The following is a 25,977-nucleotide window of genomic DNA, read 5'->3' on the forward strand; positions in this document are numbered from 1 at the left end:
CACAATTTTTATAATGTATACTTTCCTCAGAAATGAAGAAGCCCCAGAACATACAGGACACAGGGCATCCTTCCCTATCTGTCCTCTTTCTGCCTGGAGTACCTGATGCAGAAATGCTCACAGTCACCGTTCCCAGTCCCAGATCCCATAAGTGGCTTCTCTCAGCAATTCTGTCCTCATCAAAGGACATCACTACCACCCTCCTGACCCTGGGCTCTCCAGTTAGAACCTTTGTAGGTAGGTTCAGATGCTTTTGAACTGTGGTGTTGGAGAAGACTCTTGAGAGTCCCTTTGACTACAAGGAGATCCAATCAGTCCATTCCAAAGGACATCAGTCCTGAATATTCATTGGAAGGACTGATGCTGAAGCTGAAACTCCAATACTTTGATGTGAAGAACTGACTCACTGGAAAAGACCCTGATGCTAGAAACGATTGAAGGCAGAAAGAAGGGGATGACAGAGGATGAGACAGTTGGATGGCATCACCAACTCAATGGACATGAGTTTGAGTAAACTCCGAGAGTTGGTGATGGACAGGGAAGCCTGGCGTGCTGCAGTCCATGGGGTTGCAAAGAGTTGCACACGACTGAGCGACTGAACTGAACTGAGGTTCTCCCTTAATTTAATTGGCCACATTCTTTTTCCTCTGCCTCTTTGGGCTTCACCTCTTTCTTTCCATGTCACTGCCATGCCTCAGGGAGCCAGCATCTCACACTACAGTTGGAGCAGAGCCTCCACCCGTTTCGGGCCAGTGTGTTTCTCAAATCACCCTAACATGCCATCCACAAGCTAGCATGCTAGTCTTAGTGTGCAAACGCTAGCTTAGTCTAAAAGTCATGGACTAGAGGCCGTGCTCAACAGGACACATATTCGTTGTAAAAGAGAGGATATTATAGTTTTTTGGGGGAGTGGGTGTCAGCATTTGTAGATGTATGTATTAGAAGATTTGATGATGCTGGATTTGTTGACTTGCATGCCAATACTTATCTGGAGCAAGGGAAGCACCCCCTTCTGGTTTGTCCAGGCCCAGCCACTTCCCGCTGGGTAAACCTGACCCACCCCATTCATGAATGTCACCTGCCACTTGTCTGAAGGCACTCTTATTGCAGCCCCTACATGAGTCCCATCACCCTTGTTTTCAAGGAATTGAAGCTCATACATTCTGCATAAAACTGAAGGACAACTATTAAGAGAAAAGAGGGCCGTTAAGCTCCTCCAGTGCTTTAGTAAACCAGGAACAGCCCTCCACTTCGGTTTCCCTGTCGGCAGAATGGGTGGAATGGGGCTCTGACCCTTGTCTCTGGAGTCAGAAGAGACATAATGAAGAAATGCATTTTTGTTTTAATGCTTTGAGTTCCTTGGAGAGCAGGTAACATCAAAATTCAAGGTGTTATTATTAGAGAGTAAGAAATTTTGTTCTATGCTAATTAAACTCACACCTTACCACTTTACACACAGGGAAGAGGCAGCGTGACAGTATGACATGCTACCGAGCAGGAAGAGTTCTGCCTGTGAGAGCAAGACAGGCTGACTCCGCCGCGTGCCCGCCGTGATATGCGTGTAAATCTGCCTCCCGCTCTCCCCGCTTCGCATCCAGCCCAGACTCCCGACATTTGCGGGAGAGGCTGATGGAGCGCTCTGCTCCGCACGGAGCATTGACTGTTCTCTGCGCCTGTTAAGAAGTTGTCAGGCTGAGGTCAGGCAGGTGAAGATTTAGGAAGGCAGCCCACAAAGTTTCCCCGCCACTGGGTTGCCACCACTTACAGAAACGCCTGCAGGACGCAAGCGAGAAAACAGATCTTTCTTTCGTGATGGCTTTAGCACTCCTCTGGGTATTCAGACGTGGTGTTCCTCCACCACCAGGAGGCTGCGACAGGACTGAGTGCGAGGATGCAGAGGGCCCAAGGAGGGAGCTTGGGCGCCGGCGCTATTGATCCGGTGGCCCTGGCGGTAAGGGCCAATTGCGGGAGAAACACCATTTTCCCCCTGCTTTTTGCAGGGCCAAAGAAGAGACTATCCATGGAAGGTAATGGAGCTGTCACTGAGGAGAGAGAAGTGGAAATTCACGGTTCTCTTGTGAGGCAAAGACATCTGTGTTATTGCACCCTAAGCCAATAGTTTTTAAAACAAAGTCATAAAACAAGCTACTGTATATAAGAGAGGTAGAAGCTACGCAGGGCTCCCCTCACACTGTGTGGGCTTATGAAAAGAAACAAACTTTAAAAAAAGGGGGTGGGGGCAAGATGGTGGGTGTACAGGGCACAACCCTGGGGTGGAGGTTGGAGCTGAGCAGCTGGGTCCTTCCGGGCTATTGCTCCCTGCCAGAAGGAGCGGCCCGTTCGCAAGGCCAGGGAGCAAGACTCAGCCGTGATGGAGAGAAGGTAGGACGTGGCCGGGACAATGAGCAAACAGGAAAGATGCACGGCCCCGTGTGACCACCACCACCGCAAGCCCAGGAGAGGCTGCTGCCAGACAGGAATGTCCCTGGAGACGTGACTCCTGAGCACCAGCGTCCACCTCTGGCTTTCACAAACATCTGCCTGGTCAGTTTCCAAACTGCTGTCCTCATTTGCAAGTGAAGAAATGACAGCTTGGAGGGATCCCTTGATTTGCCAATGTCGTAGTGTGGGTCTTCTGACCTCAAATTGAGTGTCTTTTTTCTTTCTTTCTTTCTTTCTTTTTAATAATACCTTCTTTTTCCATCTTCTCTATCAAGAGAGATCTGTCTGCCTATCACCGAAGCCCATCCCCCTGCAGGGCACCAGATGTACTGATCCCACGGATAACCACGTGAGACACTGACGCACATTGTCTGTGGGCACAGCCTGCTGAGATCTTATCTCCAGCCTGGTGGCTTGACTAGGAAGATATCAGCAAATGGATCAGCCATCCAGATGGTGAGTTGTCCTTGGGGTTTGTTTCTAAGGGGTATGGTTTGGGCCTTATGATCACAGAATTCAGAGTTGGAAAGAGCTTCTGTTCACGATCTGCCCCTGATGCCCTGAGACGTGACAATCCAGACCTGGTGTACCAGAGGGGTCTGCCTTCACAGACCCTGTGAAGGGCACTGGCCACCCTTTTGTACCAGGTAATCCCACCTGGTGGCCTGGGTCTGGATGAAGATCAAAAGTCCAACAATCCGTCGACTGGCCTGTGACCTCCGATGCAGCATCAAAAGATAAGCTGAGCCAATATGCTCTGAGGAACAGGAGAGTAAGAAACATGTGGTTGGGTTGGGGCAGGGATTGCCCACTGGCAGGCTGGTTTTAGGGAGTTAGGTCTGGTTAAAGCCAGAGCCATAGTGACATGCTGGAAACTCTTGCAAGCTGAAGTTCTGAAGAGCAGAGACTTTGAGAAGGGAAAGAAGACAGCAGGAGGCAGAGTACAGAAGACCAGTGAAAAGCAGCTGACTCAGGTCAGAGGGGAGTCCCCATGGTCTCTAGGGTGGTCTGACTCCAGCTCCGGTCTGTGGGAGTGGGCCCAGGGTAGCTTGCCCAGGTTGTGCACTTCATAGACAATAACGTGGGCTCTTCCACTGGTGGTGGCACCAAGGGACCCCTGCCTGATTTCCGGTACCCTGAGTTACACACTGGAGGGCTGTGCTGAGCCCCACCTCTGCCTCAACATGGGTGACTTTTGGTCTGGCCTCTCTTAGGACTTAGTGTTCCCCATCTGTGAAATGGAATAGCAACGCCAATTCTACCAACTTCAGTGTGGTTGTGAAGAAAAGAGGAGACTGCAGATGAGAAAAGGCTTGCAAAACAAAATGTTTTAAACATGCAAATATAAGAGCGTCCTTTCTCTGACATCATCTGTGATGATGGTTCAGACAGGAAATGAATGGAATGAGTCTCCTGGGACCAGGGTGGACACAGCTCATGGGCAACAAGCTTTTTTTCCGTCAGAAGGACAAGTGGTACCATAGACACTGTGCCCACCCGTTCCCCAGGGTACCGGCTCTCAGTTGCTCCTTCTCTGGAGAACTGCTCTTTGCCATGGGAGCTACCCCTCAAGAAGCTATGCCCTGATTCTTATCACCACGGCAACCACAATCAAAGATTGACTGATATAAAAGGCATTGGCTTTCAGTTATGGTTTATGCACCAGAACACTCTCCCCCTGAATTCAAGCCTAGAATGTCCCTGAGACCCTGCGTTGCTGGAATCTTCCTCCTGCCCTATTCTGTTCATTCCATCTCCTAAATCTCAACTCAGGATGCTCTTGCAGGAACCATTTTCACAGGAGACCTTTCTGGCTCAGGTCTGTGTCTGGAGAGCCTAGCTCAGAGCCACAGTGGGCTGGGAACCGAGTGTCTGAATCAAATCCTCACACAATGAACTTGCAGCTCAGCCACCATACAGGGCTCCAGGGTAGAGGAGCAGGAAATCGACTCTGGGCCCTAGATTTTTAGGCAGGAGGCTTATTCAAGATTGTGCTTGGCATCAACCAGTACTTCAGGGAGGAAAGCAGGACTGAGCAGAGGGCGAAGTTGAACTGGAAGGCAGTTATGCCCAAGCCTTGGCTAACCCCACAGGGAGCTCAGGAACTGGAATGGGCCTTCAGAATTGCCTACCTTTGATACCCACCTGACTTGTCACTGGACATGGGCATCCCCCAGGGCTTCCATATGACCTCGAGGAGGCAACTGTCCTCAGAAGAGAGTAATTTTTGTAGAGGAATTCAGCAGAGAGTTGTCTACTATCAACATTCCCAGAAACCGGGGGAAAAGTCCTTTGATCCCGAAGGATCTTTGTGCATATCCACCAAGTCCTCCCACCCTGGGGTGAGCACAGCCCTCCCCCAGAGTCAGAAGCTGCCAAGTATAAAGGATTCAGAGGCTTTTACAGAGTCATTTTAGTGCATAACTCGGTACCTGCTGCCGCGCAGGTGAATCAGGCATGGAGTCTTCATGTGGAAAGGCTGCCACACAGGATAGGGGCTGGCAGCATGGGACCAATACCTTGGCCACACTAGTTGTAAGTCTTCAGAAGTGCAGCCCCCACTTCAGCTCTGTGAACCCACCTGCCTGCAGAGATTCAGAAGGGATGTCAAGGAGTGAGCGATGGCTCTCCCTCAGCTCCATTGAAGAAGACATTTTTTCCCAGTATTTTCCTCGGTATTCATGTGCAGGATCTTTTCCTCTACACTCTTGCAAAGGGTCTTCTGAAGGAGTGTGAGAAAAAAAAATAAAAAGAATCTTTGTAATGTGTATTAGTAACATTTAATTAGCCTTGGATTGCTTATTAAGTGATGATTATTCCTATTATGTCTGTCACAGATGAACGACTACATACTGTCTATGGTTTATGGACCTAAAGTTCTCCGCCGAGTGTCACAAATTCCCATTATGTCCCCAGCACTGGACTTTGCATTTGGAGTTTGGGCAGAGGTGAATGGCCCCCGCCACACAGGTAGATATTTTCCCATTGACCTGGCCATGGAGTAGGGTTGGACCAGCCTGACTTCTGGTAAGAACAGAGGACGAATTAAGTGACACATTCGTGATGGGGTGTCCTGACTGGTGGGAGGGATTGAAGCCACGGAAACTAACAACACCTCCGGGGCATCATCCTTCAGGGCGTCATCTTCTGCAGTGAGTGCCATCAATCTGGGTCTTGTGGATGTCCCACTAGAAGGTCCTTAGAGAGCGCAGTCTTCAATTTTTTTTTTTTTTTTTACTGCTGGGAAAACAGACTTCAGAGAGGAAGTGAATGTGGCCACAGACCAGGACTGCAACCCTGAAACTTCCCTGTGTGCAGGAAGCACTCTCTACATTTGGAGCCAGGGAAGATCCTTCTACCCAAATGCCTTCAAGTCTCTGTTTGTCTTCATGCCTCTCCCCAGTGATGTCCTTGGCATATAAGCTAAAGAACTTAGAAATATCTTGACAGCCCCTTGTGCCAGGTTAAGACCTCCCCACTTCATCACTACCTCAAAGGTCAAGATGGTACGTGGATAAGCGGGCACCATATTCCTCAAGTCTTATGAAGCCTGAAATCCCATCTTTATTTTTTTCTACTGAATTCATCATGTTGTTCAGTTCCGAAGTTATGTTCGACTCTTAGCGACCCCATGGACTGCAGCAGACCAAGCTTCCCTGTCCTTCACTATCTCCTGGAGTTTGCTCAGATTCATATTCATTGAGTCAGTGATGCTGTCTAACCATCTCGTCCTCTGCCACATCCTTTTTCTTTTACCTTCAATCTCTCCCAGCGTCAGGGTCTGTTCCAAAGAGTTGGCTTTTCATTATGCCCTTTTCCACATGAATACCAGCTCTACATGAACCACTAACTCTTTAGCATAAGTGAGTTTTCCAGTTCCCTTCATATGTGTTTAAAGCACTACGGCCTATGAAGGTCAGACACTGTTTAGGGAGTGGGATCTCAAGACTGTCCTGGAGCAGCAGCTGGTCTTGAGAGAAGACTTGCACACCACTGAGGAGGGAAGAAAGCAGGCAAAGAGATGGTGGGGAATGAGTGTCTCCAGAGGATATGGCCAAGGATGAGGAGGAAGGCAGCTGGAGGCTGTAGAAGATCTATTTCTACCGGTGTCACCGTTTTGTACACCTGAAACAGAGCTGCACAGCAGCTGAAAACCAAGTAAATCTGCAAATGAAATGTAAACAGAAAACTCAATAATTTTAAATCAAAAATATTAAAAACCAGCCGAACACGACTCAACAACATGAATTTAGCATGGATGGTGGTCCTGCTCCAAAGCATAAGGCTATTCATGGTGTCCAGTGGCACCGAGTGTTGTGTATCGAACTTCCTTTCGATCACCATCCTTAACTTCATCTCACCCAAGCATCGCCTCCTCAGCATAGGAGACAGATGGTGGAGGATGGTGGATTCAAGAGCCCAACAGTCTGGGGCTAAGTCCTCCTCCTGTTGTGTCTGCCGTGTGAGGCTGGGCAGGTGGCTTCATCTCTCTGTGCTTTAATGTCCCTCTCTGTCATCAGAATGGTGACTGCCCCACATAATTGTAGCATGTTAATATATGTAAAATATTTAGAACAGTGCCTGGCATGATGTTAGCACTGTATGATATTAACAAGCATAATCTTAGGTTGATGTGGCTCTTTCTAGATCACTTGTGCACATTTATTCACGTGTAAATGTATTCAGGATGTTTGGTTGGGTTAAAAAAATTAAGATGAAAACATACTCTGTGAATCATTTTGTAACTAGTTTTTACTCGAAATAGCCCTTGAGCTTCAATAATTCCTCCCCTGAACATCCCCTACGTACAGAACCTAAGCCACATATAGAAACCCTCTGCGCTAGGAGGAACCGTGTTGCCAGTTCACCCTCTGCTCTGTTGGTCTGCCTTCATCCAGCCTTCAGAGGGTGAGGCTACAGAGTTTCTGTATGCTGATTCCATCCTGCTTGCCACCAGGCACCCATTACACCATCAAATGGCCCTGGTGCCACAGGCACTGAACTTTCCCAAGCTGAGGTTCATTTCAAGTGCACTAAGGCACAGAACAGTTTGGAGTAAATTTAGCCCATCCCTGTATGCATGTGGATGTATATACACTCGCAAGCCCAGAATCACATTAGAACTGCTCTGGCCCCTGCATCAGGGCACGTGGGCTGCATATGTGGGAGCAGAGCCACCTGTAGTGGCGACCGCTCTTTTTTTTAGTATATACAAAAATACCGCCATCATCTCTGCCACGTCATTCCTCTTGCCGTCAGCTCCTCACCTTACCTGATGATGTAACACGTCCACAGACAAAATGTTTGGCGGATGGCAAAGACTGAAGAGTGACGAGATCTCGAACAGAGCCGCCGGCCAGCAGCTCAGTTTCTGCCTCAGAGAAGATGGAGCAGAAAGGATGGCCGCCAGCATTTGACTCCGCTTAGCTGCTTCTCATTAACGAGCTCTCTAGTGGAAGTCTTTGCAGCAACTCTCTGGCTCCCAGGCTTTGTCATCCCACCCACAGCAACCTCTGTTAGTCAATAATAACAGCTTATTTAAAAATAGCAGCATCAACTTGTTTGCACTGTTATCATTGGTACCTGGCTTCTGTCCCCGGAAGACTTGGGAGAGGTGTGAGACCTGTTTCCTCCCAGAGCCTCTCTTCTCTGAACCTACTTCCAGATCTGGGGAAAGACAGGCACGTCTTTAGCAAACACTCACAGTGTAATTGCCAGGCAGTTATAGTCGACAACAGTAAAATACAGCAGTTGGCGGCACGGTGGGTTCATTAGTCAATAAAGCGTTGCCGCGCGTTTTATTGAATTGTAACCCTATTTTGACCTGATGCGGACCTTCTGGAGCTCCCACCTCCATATAAATCTGAGTGATTCATTTAGCATTCAAAGTCGGGTAAAAGGAGGATTTGGTCCAATTCCAATGTAACCTTGCTCCATTAGCTATCTCTGTTATTGTCTGCCTTTGCCCCCCTCTTGTCAGTGGGGACATTTTGATAAGAGCTCATATCAGAAATAAATCAGGGTGTGAATGGCAGGATGTACATGAAACAGCTTTTCTATTGGCCACCTAAATATTTATATGTAAGCTGATTCTGCTCCCTGGATGCCCCCCAAAGGGCCCAAACCTGGTGAGGAAGTCAAGTGAGCAATCTCCCAGCTGCCCTATATCCAACTGGCAAATTTATAGAAGAGCTTCACTTTTCTAACATTTGATTCAAAATAAATTTGACACGATCTAATTCATGTTAGAACACTGTGAAAAGCATTTTATTGTTGAGGTTGCGTATTTAGGGACTGAAATTTAGCCCTATCACTAATATTTCCACCCCAAAGTCAGATGAATAAGAAAAATAAAAATAGCAATAGGGTGTAAGTCAATTTTATCCATACCAAATGTTTGAAATATCATAAATAATTTGCTATTTTGAAAAATCATATCCTGTTTGTAAGCAGCATTCTCATTTGGGTTGGGTCTGTGATAATCTAAACAAGAAGGTAAATCTAAAAATTGTAAGAAAGAGAAAAAATACTGATCAAATATTATGAAAATATGGATACTGATGAAAAACATCCCTTTTGCTTTTAGGAAATGTTATTTTTGAAGTGTAGGAAATATGAAACTTATTATCAAGATCCTGGGTCCATGATTTACTAATTTAAAAGACAACTGTTAGAAAAAAGAGGGAAAATACAAAACTTTATGGTCTACCCAAGAGAGAATAAGACAGGAAGAATGAAGAATTAAAAAAAACTCAGCGTCAGGTACACCCTTTGACCTGACTGGCTGAGTAGGATGAAGTTGAGCCTTTTTTTTCACCCGTTCCTGGTTGGAGAGCCCCAGAGCACCTGGTTATTTCCAGGATTTTGACACAGAGCCCCAACAACCGCATTCTGGGATGTGGTTTGGCTTTTTGACTGATCACGTGTCTGCTTCCTCTGAGTGGCCTTTCAGGCCAGTGCTCCTGTTCAGAAGCAGCCACAGCAGCATCCCTGGGAAGCACCAGCTAAGGGCACCCTTGATGCACCGTTTGTTTCAGATGGTCCTCCTGTTCTCCAGGCAGCTGACACTTCCGCAAAGTGAGTTAGGAGCACACGTGGCAAGGAACAGAAGAGATTTTTTTTCTAGCCGGTGACTGCCGTGAGAAAGTGCGTTTCAGTAGCAGCAGAGTGGAGCAGGTTCTCAAGGGGAAGCCTGGAAGGGTAAAGCTATGGGTTTTAAGAGGTCCAAACAAAGTTGGCATGGCCATGCAGACCAGAGCCACCTGGATACAAGAAGTGCGAACTTGAATGCAGTTTCCAGTGTCAGTTCCCAGAAAGGGGTGTCTGTTGCCCTGCCAGTCGGACCCCAAGAAGCAAACCCTGTGTGCAGGCAGCAGTCATCTTAGCCTCTTTCTCTCTCCTTCTGCCACATGCAGCCCTGATGCCCATAACTAAAAAAAGCAAGTTCATAATTTAATTTGAGGGGATCGGTTGGCAAATGCTCATTAAACAATTGGGTCTCTGCAAACGCTATCTTTAGATTTTTTTTAATTGACCTATTATTTTGCTTGCTCTGGCTGCCAGAACCCCCACCGCACACAAGGAGATGCTCGCTACCTGGACTTTCTTTGATGAATAGTTTTAATTAAAAAATTCTGTACCATAAGTATTTTAATGTTACAAACATACCAAAGGTATGCAGTCATAAATTTAAAAACACATTTAAATTAATCTATAAATATGCCGCAAAATTGACAGGGCATATTTAAACAGGGGGATGTGGCATAGATAGCTAATGATGACAATTAAGAATTGTGTAAAATAAATGAAAATCAATACTCAGAACAGTTCGGGAAAAATGGGAAAAAGAGAGGAAGTAAAATAACACGTGGTTTGTCTATTAGGGGAAAAATTAGTAGTGGCTTGTATTCTGAAATGCCCGCTGCAGTAAAGGAAGCGTAGCTGATAGCATTCTTTTTTCATTGTCATGGATCGTAAAAACTCCCACATCCCTGCTGGGGTGACTGGAGGGACCTGCTTGGACTAGCTGACCTGGAAGGAAGATGGCTCTGTTTTCATTTTCTAAACATCCAAACCTTGCCAGTTATACATCTGAAAGGAAACTATCAAAGGTTCCTAGATGCTGACACGTGGACATATTTGTTGCACAATTATTGATTTGTTTTCTGCATTTTAAGCTCCATGACAAGTCGTGGGGGTGTTTATATCCTAGGAGGCAAGAAGCTTCTGGGGCCAAGTTGACCAGCTATGACCAGCTTATGCTGTGGGCACCTCACTGGGCAAAGCCGGCTCAGGGCCTCTGTGAGCATCCCTCTACAGAGCATCATCTGCAAAGAGATGTGTGTGCTGCTCCCACTAATTCACCGAGCGCTCGGCTCAGCCCGACCAGGAGCCATGCGCTAACCTTCATTACTACATTCATATTAAAAGACAACTCTGCGTCTTTCAATCATGTATTTCCCTCTAATTAAGGCATATTCACTTTTTTCCCCTAATTAGGTATTCTTTGTTGCATAATGTTTGCTCTAATCTTTTGGAATCTTTCTCAATATCCAGTCATTACAGGCTCCCCTCGAATTCAACCAAAGCATGTTATTTTTTCTGCTAATTATATCCTCATTTACAGATTGGCGCCTCTTCTGATTGGCTCGGTGCACCAGTTGCTATGACTTCATTAGTTGCGTCTCCTGACCCTGTTATTTCTTGTGACAGGACTTGCTCCTTGTGTCCTGTGGCTCCAGATCCCAGGGTCACTTCTCGCCAGGGCTGAAATAGTGTCAAACACACAGAGGTTTAGAGGGTGGACGCCACTGCTGCAGTCGCTGATTACTACACACAGCCACCGCACAAATTACCAACGCTGCTGGGCCGTCCCTTCTTCTTTTTTTTTCTTTCTTTTTTTAAATGAATGTTTTAAAGGTGTCATTAACAGGTTAGTTTCATTTTTAAAAACCTTGCTGATTTTTTAAAAAGCTAAGCATGTCTGTCTCCCTGCTATGGTTCCCAAAGAAAGCATCTTTCAAGTACCAAACCTCACAACCTTCAGTTTTGTATGGGGCTGCCACTGTGCCACTGTGTGAGTGGGGAATTTGGGTTTCAACTCAATTATTGTCAATCTCAAAAAATTCTGAATTTTAAAATCACAAAAGTGATGATAGTAGAATTCTCTCATTCCAGGCAGACACACGTAACCAAAAAAGAAAAACAACCAAATTAAAACAAAATTATATAAAACTACAACATACTAACATAAATTGCTGTTGTTACAGAAAATAGCAAGATGAAGCCCTCTGGGCAGCCAAATTTTTTTTTAAAAAAGAGTTTAATGGATTAGATAATATATATATAAACAGATAATTAAAATGAATGAATTACATTTGCATACCAATGCTATCATTTTAATAAGCAGAGTAGAGAAATGGGATGTGAAAATTGGGGGATTCCCAGGGCAGACAATATGTTGTGATCCCCACTTTTAAATTCTAGGCCATCGGAATAACCCAGTTTCCTGGAATCAGAGACCCAGGAAGAATCAAGCCTGCAGAGTTTAAATGCAAGTTAGTTAATATGAAAAATGCTGTATCTAGTTGTTTGCAAAATTACTTTTGTTGATTAAAAGGCTCTTCAGAACTTCCGGCTGGTGAAAGGGTTTTAAATTGTCTAATGCTGATTGTGATTGCTATGCAGAAAAAAGGCAGTGTAAAGCAAACCATTATATCACTGAATCTTTGTTAAGCAGGCCTTGAAAGTGTCTGACAGCATAATTAATCTTGTGATATGAACAAAGAAACCAACTCAATAGTATTGAAGATGCTTATTAAAAATACTAAATACCTTTTTCCACTTAAAAACCTTTTGAAACAGTGTGGGAAATGGCATTACCTTTTTGTTTTTGCAGCATTTTCAAGTAAAATTGATACTCAGGTCTACAGCGCAGCAGCAAAACTGTGAAGTGGACAACAATAAGAATTAGTTTAAAAAAAATCCTGATTCCCGACCAAGGATGCTGGCTGGCTCACCAACCTGGCAGCTGCAGGTTCAGACAACGCCCCCTGGCAGCAAGGCCACTAGCCAAAGAAGTTGAAGAAGAATGAATGGTTGACAAATCCTCCTTTGATAACAAAAACCTACCAAGCCTGCTGCCTTCCCTTGCTCTCTTTTCTCTTGGGGATCTCAAATGAAGGCTCTGCATACAACCATCTACAATTCCAAAGAGCTTTAGAGGCATAAGACATATTTGGATTATTGGGTGTTCTTTTTTGTTAGGGCAGAGTTTGGGGTCCAGTTATCAGGGTTTCCTGGGTCTCCTAGGGAACGCTGTCATGTCTACATCCTGGGGAAATGACCGAAGAAGACCCCAAGGGGCCACCAGCAACATTTCTAACCTGTGTGGTTGAGACAATGGTGCAGTCGCTGCACGCAGGCGGGGCAACTGGGGGGGAGGGGCAAGGGCTATGGTGAGCCCGGAGTTGGTGAGAGAGCCTCCTTTTATTTGGCTGGACTTTTTACCTGGGATGGTAACTATATAGACCACTGATACGTGACACTTTGCAGTCAACAATTTCAGTGTAACTAAATTTCCCGTAATTTCAGTGCATGTAGCAATAAGCATGTATTGAGCTCACACATCTGTGGAATGACCAGTGAGGGGTGTTGGCTGATCTTGACTGGGCAGCTCCATTAACTTTGGATGGAATGGCTCTGCATTCCCACATCTGCAAGTAAGATGGACTCAGCTGACCTGGATGGACCCAACTGAGGCAACTCGGTTCCCTGAGTCCCTTACCCTTATTGGTCCAAGCATGTTCTTCTTATGGTAATGGCGGAAGTGCACAGCAGCAAGCCTGGGAGGGCCTCTAGGCCTAGGTTTGTAGCTGGGAGCTAATGCCATGAAGTGCTCAGAAATAGTCACAGAAACAAAAAGCTTTGCAAAAGGGATTAGGGAAGGGACTGAAAGAGACACATTAATGTGTTCATATTTAGCATACTTACATTCTGCCCTTTTAGGATAAAGAAAGTGTTAATATCTAGTTATAGCTTAAACTCTTTTGCAAACTAAGAATGAAAAGCATTTTTTTTTTTTTTAGTATTAAGGCATATAAATTTAAATGAACTATTAGTGTTCCATGATGCTGGCAATCAGAAGAGAGATCAGTGAGAAGACTATAGATTGAAAGGGGATGGTTTAAACCATAATCATTTGCGCTTGATATGTTCATCTACCAAACAAAACACATAAAAAGAAAAATCCATAATCAACAGAATTAATAAGAAAGTTCAGCAAGATAGCTGGATAGACCACCAAACTACAAAAATCAATAGTATTTCATTTTACCAGCTATAATCATCCAGGAAAAATAATTTGAAAAGTAAAATATCACTCACAGTATCCACAACACATAAAGTTTACAGAAATAATACTTTAAAAGCTCTGATGATAAATTTATATTAGAATCATGGTCATATTCTAAGCATGCCGATTCTCTTGTACTTAAATTTAATTCAATCTAAATATAAATTCCAGTGGGAATTTTGAGAAAATTTACCTATTTGTTCTAAAATTTAAATTTGTTTAAAAATTACTCTAAAATTCAATGAAAGATATAAAAAAGCTAATTCAATAATTGAATGGAGACTAAAGACTTAAGAATTGTTATACCAAAAGTAGAGTCATATTACAAAGTCATACCAGTATAAACAGTGTGGTATGGGCAAAGGGCAAATAGACTGGTGAACAGATAGTATCAGAGATCTAGAGAGAGGCTGAATTCATTAGTAGGTATTCTTGAGAAAACTAGATCACTCCATAGAGAAATATAAAAGAAGATTTCTACTTAATATCACATTCAAGTGGACTCTAAGTGGATTGAAAAATGAAAAGGTAAGGTGTAAATATGAATGGTAAAAATAAACAATTATTAGAAGAAAACATTGCTGTGATGTAGGGAGAAGGTATTTTCTAAACAGAATTTTAAAAGCTGAAAAAATAGGCAACAATATCTGCCAGATTTACTCACTTCAAAATTGGAGGCTTTTGGAGGACACATCAGATAAGCTAATAAACCAAGGACAGAATGGGAGATTTTGCAATATTTTAAATTGAAAAAGGATGAATACCTAGACAGCAACCCCAAGAGAAAATGGTCAAATTCTATGTTAAGGCAATTTACAGAAGAGGAATCTCTAAAAGCTGATAAGTATAAAAGGAGAAGCTGAACATCATTAGTAATCAGAGATATGCAGAAAAAAAATTTTTTTAAGATAGCTTTTTATACCTTTACAAAAATTGGACGGCTAGAAAATCCCCAGTGTTTGTAGGGATGACGGATTATGAGACACTCATGCTCTGCTTAGCACTATTAAACACACACACTGCCCACAGGTCCCTGGCAAATAGGTGTTGAATGAGCAGTGCATGCTGGGAATTTCCTGGAGAGCACGCTCAGGATCAATGTCCCAAGGAGTGAAACTGATAAGAGAAGTTGAATTGAAATGTAGTCACCACAAGATCTTACCTGTCACATTATTTTACAGGGAGGTCCAGAGCTAGAGGGCCCTGGATCTTGTGTAAAGCAGCTCTGTAAGTCCCCTGGGAAGGACTCAGAGAAGAGGGCAGCCAACCCTCCTAGCAGTTGAGATTTCGTTGGTTCTGAATAGGCAATCTGGGCGACCTACTCTAGCAAACACTGTACCCTATGATCCAGGAATCCTAGCACTGGACCCACTTTGCAAATAATACGTGGATATTAGGCACAACATTAAATGCAGAAGCAGCAGTTGGGAGCCTGTGTGTCTAGCCCTGAGAAGATCAGTAAAATGTAGCGATGTGAAGTAATTCCGAGCAATGGATTACTATGCACACATAGCAATATGGATCTTAACATCTGTATAAATTAAAATACATGCACACTGGTAACAGTATGCGCTTGCCAAGAATGGAGACTAAAGAACAGATAACAGCGGTTGTCTATGGAGATGGGGTTAAAAGAGAATAAATAAATAGACAGATCAAAAGATGGGTTTTGCATAGATGGATGGTGTAAATATGTTGCAAATCGAGGATTACAATGATCCCAACCCTCTGCTCCACAGTCCCAGAAATAAAAATGTCAGTGTAGGGACAGAAATCTCTTATCATTATTTAGGTCAACCCCTAGACCATTCCACGTGCTTTCTTTCACATCTAGTCCACATAAGGCCTTTATGGACTTGTGGTCCAGCTGGTATATCTATTTTCCAGGGAAACAGGACTAGAGATTGTTTTGCAGATGCTTGAACTTAGGTTTTCATACTTGAGTCTAACTGAAGGTTTATGGAGTGCATGAAGAAAGATGTTGAAGTTCTTCACACTTTTAGAGTTCATTTGAAGAGAATAAATTCAAGCATGGGCTTGGGAAAGATGTTGCCAGTGGAAAGTAGGCATGGAGAGAATCAGGAGTTTGAAGAGGCAGTGGCTCCAGCAGGGAAGGAAGGCATTCCTGGAGCTAATGCAGTGAAAAGTGCAGTCTTACAATGAGGAAGGGAAACAACGTTCAAGAGATGCTCAAGTATTTTTAAACTGTGAAACTGCCAAAGAGAATTTGAGGCGGAATGTATACAGTCCACATGGAGAAAGATTTTTTATAGAAAAATCCAGTTTCTAGGATATTCTTATCACAGGGTTGGGAAGCAGGAAATAAATTCAGAACAATGGCTCTGTGGAACTCTTAATGCCAGGAGAGTCTAGCCTCCCATCTCAACGTCTGGACTCTTGAAAGTAAGAAAGTATATACAAGGAGATGCGTGAGTGAGTAGTCTGGGCTCTAGTACTGATGGGCACGGCCGTGTTATTTTATTTTATTTTATTTTTTTCTGATGAGTCCTGTCCCTGTTTAGATGTCAGCTTGCCCATCTGTAAAGGAAAAGTTTAACTTTTTTTTTTTTTTTCTGGACTTGATAGAAGAGAGTGATGTAAGAAAATGTTGACAAAATCTCTGCTCCTGCCGTCAGGGAGATGGAGCAAAACAGCCAAGCCGTATCATATGAGCAACTAGTGGGGTTCTTTGCTGAAGAGGAGGAGAAAGGGGAAGAGGGGGGTAAGGGAAGGAAGAGCAGAAGGAAGAGGAGAAAGAAAGGAATGGAACTGGGAAGTAATGTAGGAGCATAAAAAGAAGGAAAAAGAAAAATAATAATTTAAGTAGAGTGTCTGGTAGCGTTTGTCATCCCCTCAGTTTGATGTAGTGTGAGCATTCACTTCTGTAGCATAGGTCTAGTGTTTCAAAATAAAGAAAAACTTATGTATTTAAAACCATTGGAACTTTTCTGATGGTCCAGTGGTTAAGAATCTGCCTTGTAATGCAGGCGACGGGTTTTCCATCCCTGGCTGGGGAACTGATATCCCATGTGCAGCGGGACAACCAAGCTGCTCACCACAATTACAGAGTCCCCAACAATAGCTCAGTTGTGTCTGACTTCTTTGCGACCCTATGGACTGTAGCCTGCCAGGCTTCTCCATCTATGGGGTTATCCAGGCACGAATACTGGAGTGAGTTGCCATTGCCTTCCCCAGAGGATCTTCCCAACCCAGGGATTAAACCCGGGTCACCCATACTGCAGGCAGACTTTACTGTCTGAGTCACTAGGGAAGCCCCAACAAAGACCTAGTGAAGCCCCTCCCACCAAAAAAAAAAAAATCTTCTATGATCTCAGTGCAATCCAGCTATATAATTTGCTGCTCTACTAACATAGTAACAATTTATTCCAACACTGGTGAAAACAAATGACCCTCTTGGACTTACTGAAAGTTGACATATTTGTACATGGACATACACCTAAAAAATTTAAGGGATTTTTAAAGTTTTTTTGGGGGGGATATTTTGGATTACACATTTTTCTTTTTACTTACATGCGTTATTGAGCACATGGTATTATAAGTGTCCCAACATCTGATGTCCCTTCCTATATCTGAGCTCTTTCTCACGTTTATGAGACAGAGCCTGCCTGCCTCCATAGAGGTTGAAATGACAACATATTTTTCTCATTTGTTTTACAAATGGGAACAAAGGACATGAATCTGTGGGTTAACCCTTCATGAAACAATGAAGTGGGGACTGTGGGTAATCATTCTAGAGAGACAGTGGCACTGTGTCCACATCTTATTTCCTGAAGCACCCATAGCATAATGACCAAATGAGGGATGAGTATGTAGGGTCTGTGGTATTGGCAGTATTGGCCAGAAGATTAGGCTCAGCAGTACTGACCACGTGGCTTCTGTGGAGTGATCAGGCATCTTTTCCAGTCCAGGCCTGCTGGATATAAAGATTTCTCAAAATCCTTCTAGTAATTTTTCTTGGTCTTGAATTAATTTGATTTTACTTCTAACTCTTGGAGCTAAGAATCTTGATGGGAACATTAGAACTTAACTCCCATGTAAGATGCAATTCTGCTCCTTTAATGCCTGACTTAATTCACCAATGAAGCCATCTGGACTTGTAGTTTTCATTGTGAGAAGTTACTTAATTCCATTTGTTGTGGTGGTGGTGGTGGTGGTTCATACACGACTCCAGGTGGTTCATGTATGACTCCAGGATATATTCCTAATATAATAGGATATAATATAGAAACACAGTCACATTTTTAAAAATCACTTAGCATATTATCTACCTTGGTAAATGTTCTAGGTGAAATTTTTAAAATTGCATTTTGCTGTTATTGGGTAAAGTATTCAATAAATGTGAATGAACTCTAATTGATTGACATAGTTACTATATATTTCTGTATCTTTACAGATTTTAAACTTGTTCTACCAATTACTAGACAGGAGTGTTGAAATCTTCAACTGTATTTTGTATTTGTCTTTTTTCCTTTTAATTCAATAATTATTTGCTTTATGCACTTCAAAGATATATTTTTAGGTACATACAGGTTTGCTTGTTGTGTTTTTTGAAGATTCTAAGTATTGTATCTTAAGAAATATCTTTGCCTCTAATATTCTAATATTTCTTGCACTGAAGTATTCTTTGTCTATTAGTTTAGTCCCATGTGACTCTACTTACATAATTAATTTTGTATCATATGCCTTTTTCTATCTCTTTTTTGTAAGCTATTTGTGCCTTATTTTTAAAATAGGTTTCTTATAAGTAGATATTAATCTTTGATATTCAGCAACAAAGAAGAAAATTCTAAGGAATTCTTGGGAATTTCTTAAGTAATCCCATATTTTTCATCTCACTGTTTTGTTTTGCTGAAGTACATATTTACACATAAATTTTTCAGTAACATGTAAAATAATCTCCATCTGAAAAGGAAATATTAACACAAAATAAATGCCATATAAAATTTATAAATTTGAAAAAGAAAATAATACCATGAAATTTAAAAGCTATCGTTCTTTAAAATTTTTCATTCAGATATATTTAAAGAATTAATAGAATATTATTTAAGTTTACAGTATTGATGAGGGTAAAAGAGGAGAGTAAAAATGCTGGCTTGAAACTCAGCCTTAAAAAAAGCTAAGATCATGGCATGGCATGCAGTCCCATCACTTCATGGCAAATAGAAAGGGAAAAAGTGGAAGCACTGGGTTTATTTTCTTGGGCTCCAAACTCACTGTGGACTGTGACTGCAGCCGTGGAATTAAAACACACTTGTTCCTTGGAAAGAAAGCTATGATAAACCCAGTGCATGCCTGTTATGTCACTTTAGCCGTGTCCGACTCTTTGTGACCCTATGGACTGTAGCCTGTCAGGCTCCTCTTCCGTGGGATTCTCCAGGCAAGAATACTGGAATGGATTGCCATGCCCTCCTCCAGGGGATCTTCCCAACCCAGGGGTCAAACCCGTGTCTCTTACATCTCCTACATTGGCAGGTGGGTTCTTTGCCACTGGTGCCAATGACAAACCTAGGCAGCATGTTAAAAAGCAGAGCCATCGCTTTGCTGACGTAGGTCCATAGAGTCAAATCCATGGTTTCTCCAGTAGTCATGTACAAATGTGAGTGTTGGTCCGTAAAGAAGACTGAGCACCAAAGAACTGATATTTTTGAACTGTGTTGTTGGAGAATACTCTTGAGAGTCCTTTGGACTGCAAGGATATTAAACCAGCCAATCCTAAAGAAAATCAACCCTGAATATTCACTGGAAGAATTGTTGCTGAAGCTGAAGCTCCAATCCTGTGGCCACCTGATGTGAAGAGCCGATTCATTTGAAAAAACCCTGACTCTGGGAAAGATTGAAGGCAAAAGGAGAATGGGGTGGCAGAGGATAAGATGGTTAGATAACAAATCATTCATTCAATGGACATGAATTTGAGCAAACTCCTGGAGATAGTGGAGGACAGAGGAGCCTGGCCTGCTGCAGTCCATAGGTCGCAGAGTCAGACATGACTTAGAGATTGAATAACAACAAATTTAATTTTATATTTACCAATTAAGGTACATGGGGAAAATGTTAAAGGATTCATAAATCCAGTTCTTACTATTTCAACTATTGAAATATAATTATTTAATGTCATGTTTTCAAAGTGTCTTCCCTTGCATTTCTGCTTCCATCAAAAAGATGATTAAACCAGTAATAATAAAGTTTATAACTGTGTTCAATAAAAAGGTGTCATTCTTTAAAAAAAAGTTAAGCACACAAAGTATTAATTTTCCTGTGCAGTAGGATTTACCTTTTTCATGATAAATATTACAAATGTAGAAAATTGTCTTCCCTTTTTTCATTGAAGTTGATAGAATTAAGAATGCACCAAAAAGTATCCACAGATTGGGCTTTAGCAGACCTGTTCCTTCATATAAAATTATTTCCTTTTGAACAATAAAAATATTTTGTCAGCTTGTCTTGATTTTGGTTTTGATGTCGTTAACTGTCGATCTTCAGATTTAACATCAATTTCTAATAGTATTTTAGAGTATTATACAGTATTCACATAGTCCACTATTTGTATTTCTCCTATTAAAAATCCTTACAAAGAATTACAGCCTATTGTGATTATTACACCATTGGGATATGCTAGTGAGCATTATAGGATAGTATCCATGTAATGTAACATTTGAGTCACCTGTCAGACAACGTATATAGCATGGCACGGGCTCATGTGCTAAAAATACCAATTTAGGGACTTATTTTGAATTCAAAGCTTGTAGTTCTGGAAGCACCACTCAGGATTTACATAAAATATGCTTTATAAACTTATTAATAGTTATTGTTATAGTTATGATTTACTCTTAGTGGATGACAGGGCCACAATCACAAGTTTATAAAGCAACAGCAGCTGCTTCTCTTACCCACTCCTTTCCTAGCTGCTTTAAATGTTTATGTTAGCCTTAGACTCTGCCTAACAGTGCTTCCTTCTCTTGCTCTTGGGTTGACATCAATGGACTTCTTAGAACCAATAATGTGTCTATATTTATTGTGAAGCTTTAATTTACACTCAAGATTTATAACTCTCTTGTTTTCCCAATTTCTAGGCTGATATTTATCAGACTCCTTATTTGGAGAAATATATAAATTTCCCTAAGATGCACAGAAGCAATCCCATATGGAAATATGAATCATATATTTGTCTTGCTTTTTCATCATCTAATAATCTCTGGCTTTTAATTGGTATGTTAGGCTATTTACATTTAATGTAATTATTAATATGCTAGAATTTACATCTACCATCTTGCTATTTGTTTTATATATGATCTCATTTTTTCTTCTTTTTTTTCTCTTTCCTATTTTCTTTTCAATCTATTAAGCACTTTTTAGTATTTTATTTCCATTTTATTTCTACCTTGGACATATTAAGTGCCTTTTTGTTCCATTTGTTTTAATTGCTCATGGTTTTCCAAGTGCATTTTTACCTTTTTCTAGGCCACTTTCAAATTGTGTTATGCCACTTTATGTATAATGTAAGAACTTCAAATCTTACAAGTCTATGTCTCCCTTCCCATTTTTCCATCCTTTGTGCTACTGTCACCTTGCATTTTAATTCTACTGGAGTGGATTGCCATTTCCTTCTCCAGGGGATCTTTCTGACCCAGGGATCAAAGCCGGGTCTCCCGCGTTGTAGACAGGCGCTTTACCGTCTGAGCCACCAGGGAAGTCCTTTAATTCTATAGATATTATTAACTACACTGTTATTATATCTATATTTGTGTTTCATTTGTATATCTGTATCTTTATCTCCATTCTTCAAAGGTTATCTTTTAAAAACTATTGCGTAGTATTGTATAGATGTTTTTATCTACTTACTATTTTTGGTGCTCCTCATCCTTTCTTACAGATCTGAGTTTGTGTTTAGAGTTATTTTCCTTCTACCTAAAAACCTGGGCTCTTTCAGCTCAGTCTCACATTTCCCGAAAACTGTTTCAGAGCCAGTGCCTGTACTAGGCAGTGAGAATACAGAAGGAAGAGGAGGCCAGAGCCCTCTCAGTATGCTCAAGAGCCTATAGTCCAAAGTATGATGAATTCACTCAAAATCACAAGGCTGAGTGATGCCACAGAGGCATGAACCGTGGGTGGAGCTGGTGCTCCTATGGAGGAGACCAGTGGCATTATTGGTGGAGATGTCCAGAGGAGGTAACAAGCAAACTGGGTGTTGACAAAAATAAAATGGGAATTACTCCTTGGAAGGAAAGTTATGACCAACTTAGATATCATATTAAAAATCAGAAACATTACTTTGCCAACAAGGTCTGTCTAGTCGAGGCTATGGTTGTTCTAGTGGTCATGTATGGATGTGAGAGTTGGACTATAAAGAAAGCTGAGCACTGAAGAATTGATGCTTTTGAACTGTGGTGTTGGAGAAGACTCTTGAGAGTCCCTTGGACTGCAAGGAGATCCAACTAGTCCATCCTAAAGGAGATCAGTCCTGGGTGTTCATTGGAAGGACTGGTGCTGAAGCTGAAACTCCAATGCTTTGGCCACCTGATACGAAGAGCTGACTCATTTGAAAAGACCCTGATGCTGGGAACGATTGAGGGCAGGAGGAGAAGGGGATGACAGAGGATGAGATGGTCAGATGGCATCACCAACTCAAAGGACATGGATCTGGTTGGACTCTGGGAGTTGGTGAGGGACAGGGAGGCCTGGTGTGCTGTGGTTCATGGGGTTGCAAAGAGTTGGACACAACTGAGCAACTGAACTGAACTGAAATGATCTGTGTGTGAGTACATATTTAAAGTGGAATAGTTTGAGAGCCTGAAAAAAAACAAAACAAAACTCTATGATCCCATGTTCATGCTCACTAGCCAGAAGCCTGAGGACCTTCCTTGCTGGTAAAGCTTCTTTCGCCACTCTAGACATCATCTTATGCTCTACTTAAACACAAGTGCTTGAACCAGAGGAGTTTCTGCAACTTCAGCTCTTGTCTTCACTAACAGATGACACAAAAAGCCCCTGAGAGGAAAAATCTCTTCCCTGCTGGTGGGAGGAGCTTGCTTGGCTCCTACAGAGGATAAGTTCAGAGCCAGCATAGCAAACTCCCTCAGACAACATCTGATTTCCAAGAGCTGAACAGCTTCTGAGGCTCTGTGCTTTTAGCACACCCACAGCCAACATGACACACTCAAGGTTTTCATGGTGGGCACCAGAGGTCCTCCTGCCAGAAGCTCTTGATACAATCAAGATAAGACTGTCAAGGACTTAACACAACTCTGGGATCTTGGAAAAGAAACTTCCCCCGGCTCCACTTGGGGACTGGCCCTTTCTCCGTATAATAGCCTGCCATCTGACTTTGAAGCCAGATTCTTGGGTCAGTTCATGTCTGTGCATGTCTCAAAAACTCCCCCAGACTTTTCTCTCCTCCACCCATTTCTACAGGCATGTACTCTAATGCTCTGAACTTGTCCCTCATCCAGTAAACAAAGCCTCAGTAACATATAAACATGATTTATGAAAACAAATCTTCCCCCAAATCTGCTTCAAAAAGCAGTGTCACATAGCTGTAAGCAAAGATGAAAGGCCATGATTAACAGGACCTACATCTGCACCAAGGGGAGATACAGCTCGGGTCTCTCCCAGCAGAGTGTGTGCACTAGGCTGATTGGTGAAACTCCTAACCAACCTGTACTGTTTCCTGTGTGCCAATGTGCCGTGCTAAGTGCTTGCCATTGGTGAGACCTCACTATATTCAAGCCATCCAAAGGGATGGAGCCTATTTTCATATGCGTGTTGTAGATGAGCTTTAGAAAGATAAGTAGTTTGCACGAAATCACAGAGCTAATGCATAGAAGAGCTAGGACGAGATGAGCAGTCGTAAAGAGAGAACTGTTTACTAGCAGAGCTGCTTAATTAAGCCTGTTCTAGAGCAGCCAGACCCCAGCTAACCCACATACATCGTCTGTAACACATAATTGTAAAGTCCCTGAATTTTGGAGTTGTTTGTTATGCAGCAATAGTTAACTGATATACTTACCTTCTCAGTTCATTCTCAATCCCTAGGGACTAACAAAGCCCCCAGAGTGGTATAGATGTTCAATAACTGTTGTTTGAAATAATTTCCTTAAAATCACCTTTTAAAAAAAATTCATCATAAGGCCTATTAACTGGCATATGTACACTGTGATATTCCTCCATGTGGTTCCAGAGGAATAAAAACAAACAAGTAAAGATAGTGTGATGTGGGTTACTAAGGATCTGAGCTCCTAGGAGTCAGGGCCTGGGACCACCCAGCTACCTTTGGCATCTCCTGGAGGCAGTTGACACTTCCCACACTGGCTCTGATGAAGCCAGCCTCCTTCATCTCCCACTGGACTGCAATGGTATGAAGTGAACCAACCGGGCAAGGCAAACTTCTATGCTGATTCTAGAGGTGGCCACCTCTACCGGAGGGTGTGTGAGTCTCACCGGAGGTTGCCAGTGTGAAGTCAGATCCACTTTTTGCCTGATTTTTTTCAAAGGCAATTTTCCAACACGTCTGAGGAAGCACAATGCCTCTCAGGCTGGCTGAATGCTGTTTCCCAGGAGCAGCATTCTGGAAGGTGGACCAGCAGGTAGAAGTGTTCTTCAGAGAGCCGCATCCCCATGGGAATGGTGACAGCTTGAGCCTGCTGGGGAGTCGTGTTGTGTTCTGAGGTGTGAAGGGAAGGCATGAACTGTGCATATGCTATGCCATACAGTTTTGCCTACTGCTGCTGGGAGCTTCGTTGTAGCTGTGAATGCTCTATTCCTCTCCTTTTCACCCCTGAAGATTCGCGAACATTCAGGATTGGGCTGTGTGAGGCAGAGCCTTCCCTGAGTGGTAGGCGATGGAGAATGTGGTTCTGATGGTTCTACCCACTGGGGTCGCTGGGCACATGTTAGGGAACCTTTTAAAGCTTGTGGCTAAACAGCCTGCCCTTCCTGAAGCAGCCTTCCCACCACTGCAGGGTGGAGGATTTTGGTCTCGTTGAAGGTTTTTCTTGGTACAGATTTAAAAAGCAAAACACCTTCCAAAAGAGCAGACATGAAGGGTATCTAATCGGAGGCTGCAGGAATGAGAAACCATCCATTGCACTAAAGGAAACACAGATTGATGCCCATGTACATCTGACAGAATTTAGAGGCAGCCCTTAGGTAGGCTTAAAGTCTATAGTCTGCAAACCACGAATGTGCTTCTGTCTTTGTCAGATAGAACAGGGAGCCTTAGAGACTCTCTTAGGATTGTGAGAGAAGGCAAGAAAAACAGGAGGAGAGAGAGGGGAGGAGAAAAGGAGAAAAGAGGAGGGGCGAGGGAAGAGAAGGAGAAATTCTTGTCAAAATCTTTTTAGTGCACAAAACTAATTCTGTTCATCGTGGATTTGGTGAGCTGGGTAATATTCTGTGCACGGCTCCTAAATGAATTATTAAATGTCGACTCAAGACGGCTTAACTAAAATACCCAATTTAATAACCAAAAGTATCTAAGGTAACAATAACACTTTTACAGGTGAATGTAGAGTTGTCAAGTCAAACCATTATAGACAAGCTTTGGGGTTTTCAAATAATCTTCCTCCACATCTCATCTTCTGCCACTAAATACCCACTCTGGAGAGTGTGCTCCTTTTCAATAAAGATCATCCCTCCGGTGCAGGCTTTGCTAGTCAGACCCAGCCAGCAAACCTTTTTTTTTTTTTCTTTTTCCTTTCTAAAATATAAAGCTAAACAAGATCTCAGTCACAACCACCAAATCTTTATTAATGCATTCCTTGTGCTACTTCTGAATATTAATAAAAATTAATAATTAATTTTGCCTTTGGCATTGCAAGATATACTAGTTTTAATTAGTGTACTGTACTCCTATACAATTAAAAAATAATTGATGTCCACGCTTATTGGCGGCGTCTGTGATCTTCTTTTCTGTTGTTGTCAACAAATGCCTTAAAAAACAAGTTCAAGAATGTTGCGCTGTCTGCTTGATTTACACACCCAAAGTAACAGGCAAATCTTTCATGATGAAACAGAACAGTTTTCTGTTTAAATTATACACAAGTATATTAACTAGAAAGAGAAAATTAAAAGCTGATGGCTACAAGGAATAATGGAAAGTCTATAAAAATGTTTTATCTATCAACAAATTTGCCTGGAAAATATCAATGGTTGGCACCATCTCTCAG

General features: G+C 42.5%; 1 pseudogene; it reads left to right on the forward strand.

The window, feature by feature from the left end:
- The first annotated feature begins 1,891 nt into the window (after positions 1-1,891).
- LOC138419516 (serine/threonine-protein kinase pim-1 pseudogene) overlaps positions 1,892-25,977 on the forward strand; it is a 115,911-nt pseudogene continuing 91,825 nt past the window's right edge.

Source organism: Ovis canadensis, chromosome 14 (assembly GCF_042477335.2).
Source record: "Ovis canadensis isolate MfBH-ARS-UI-01 breed Bighorn chromosome 14, ARS-UI_OviCan_v2, whole genome shotgun sequence".
Taxonomy (NCBI): domain Eukaryota; kingdom Metazoa; phylum Chordata; class Mammalia; order Artiodactyla; family Bovidae; genus Ovis; species Ovis canadensis.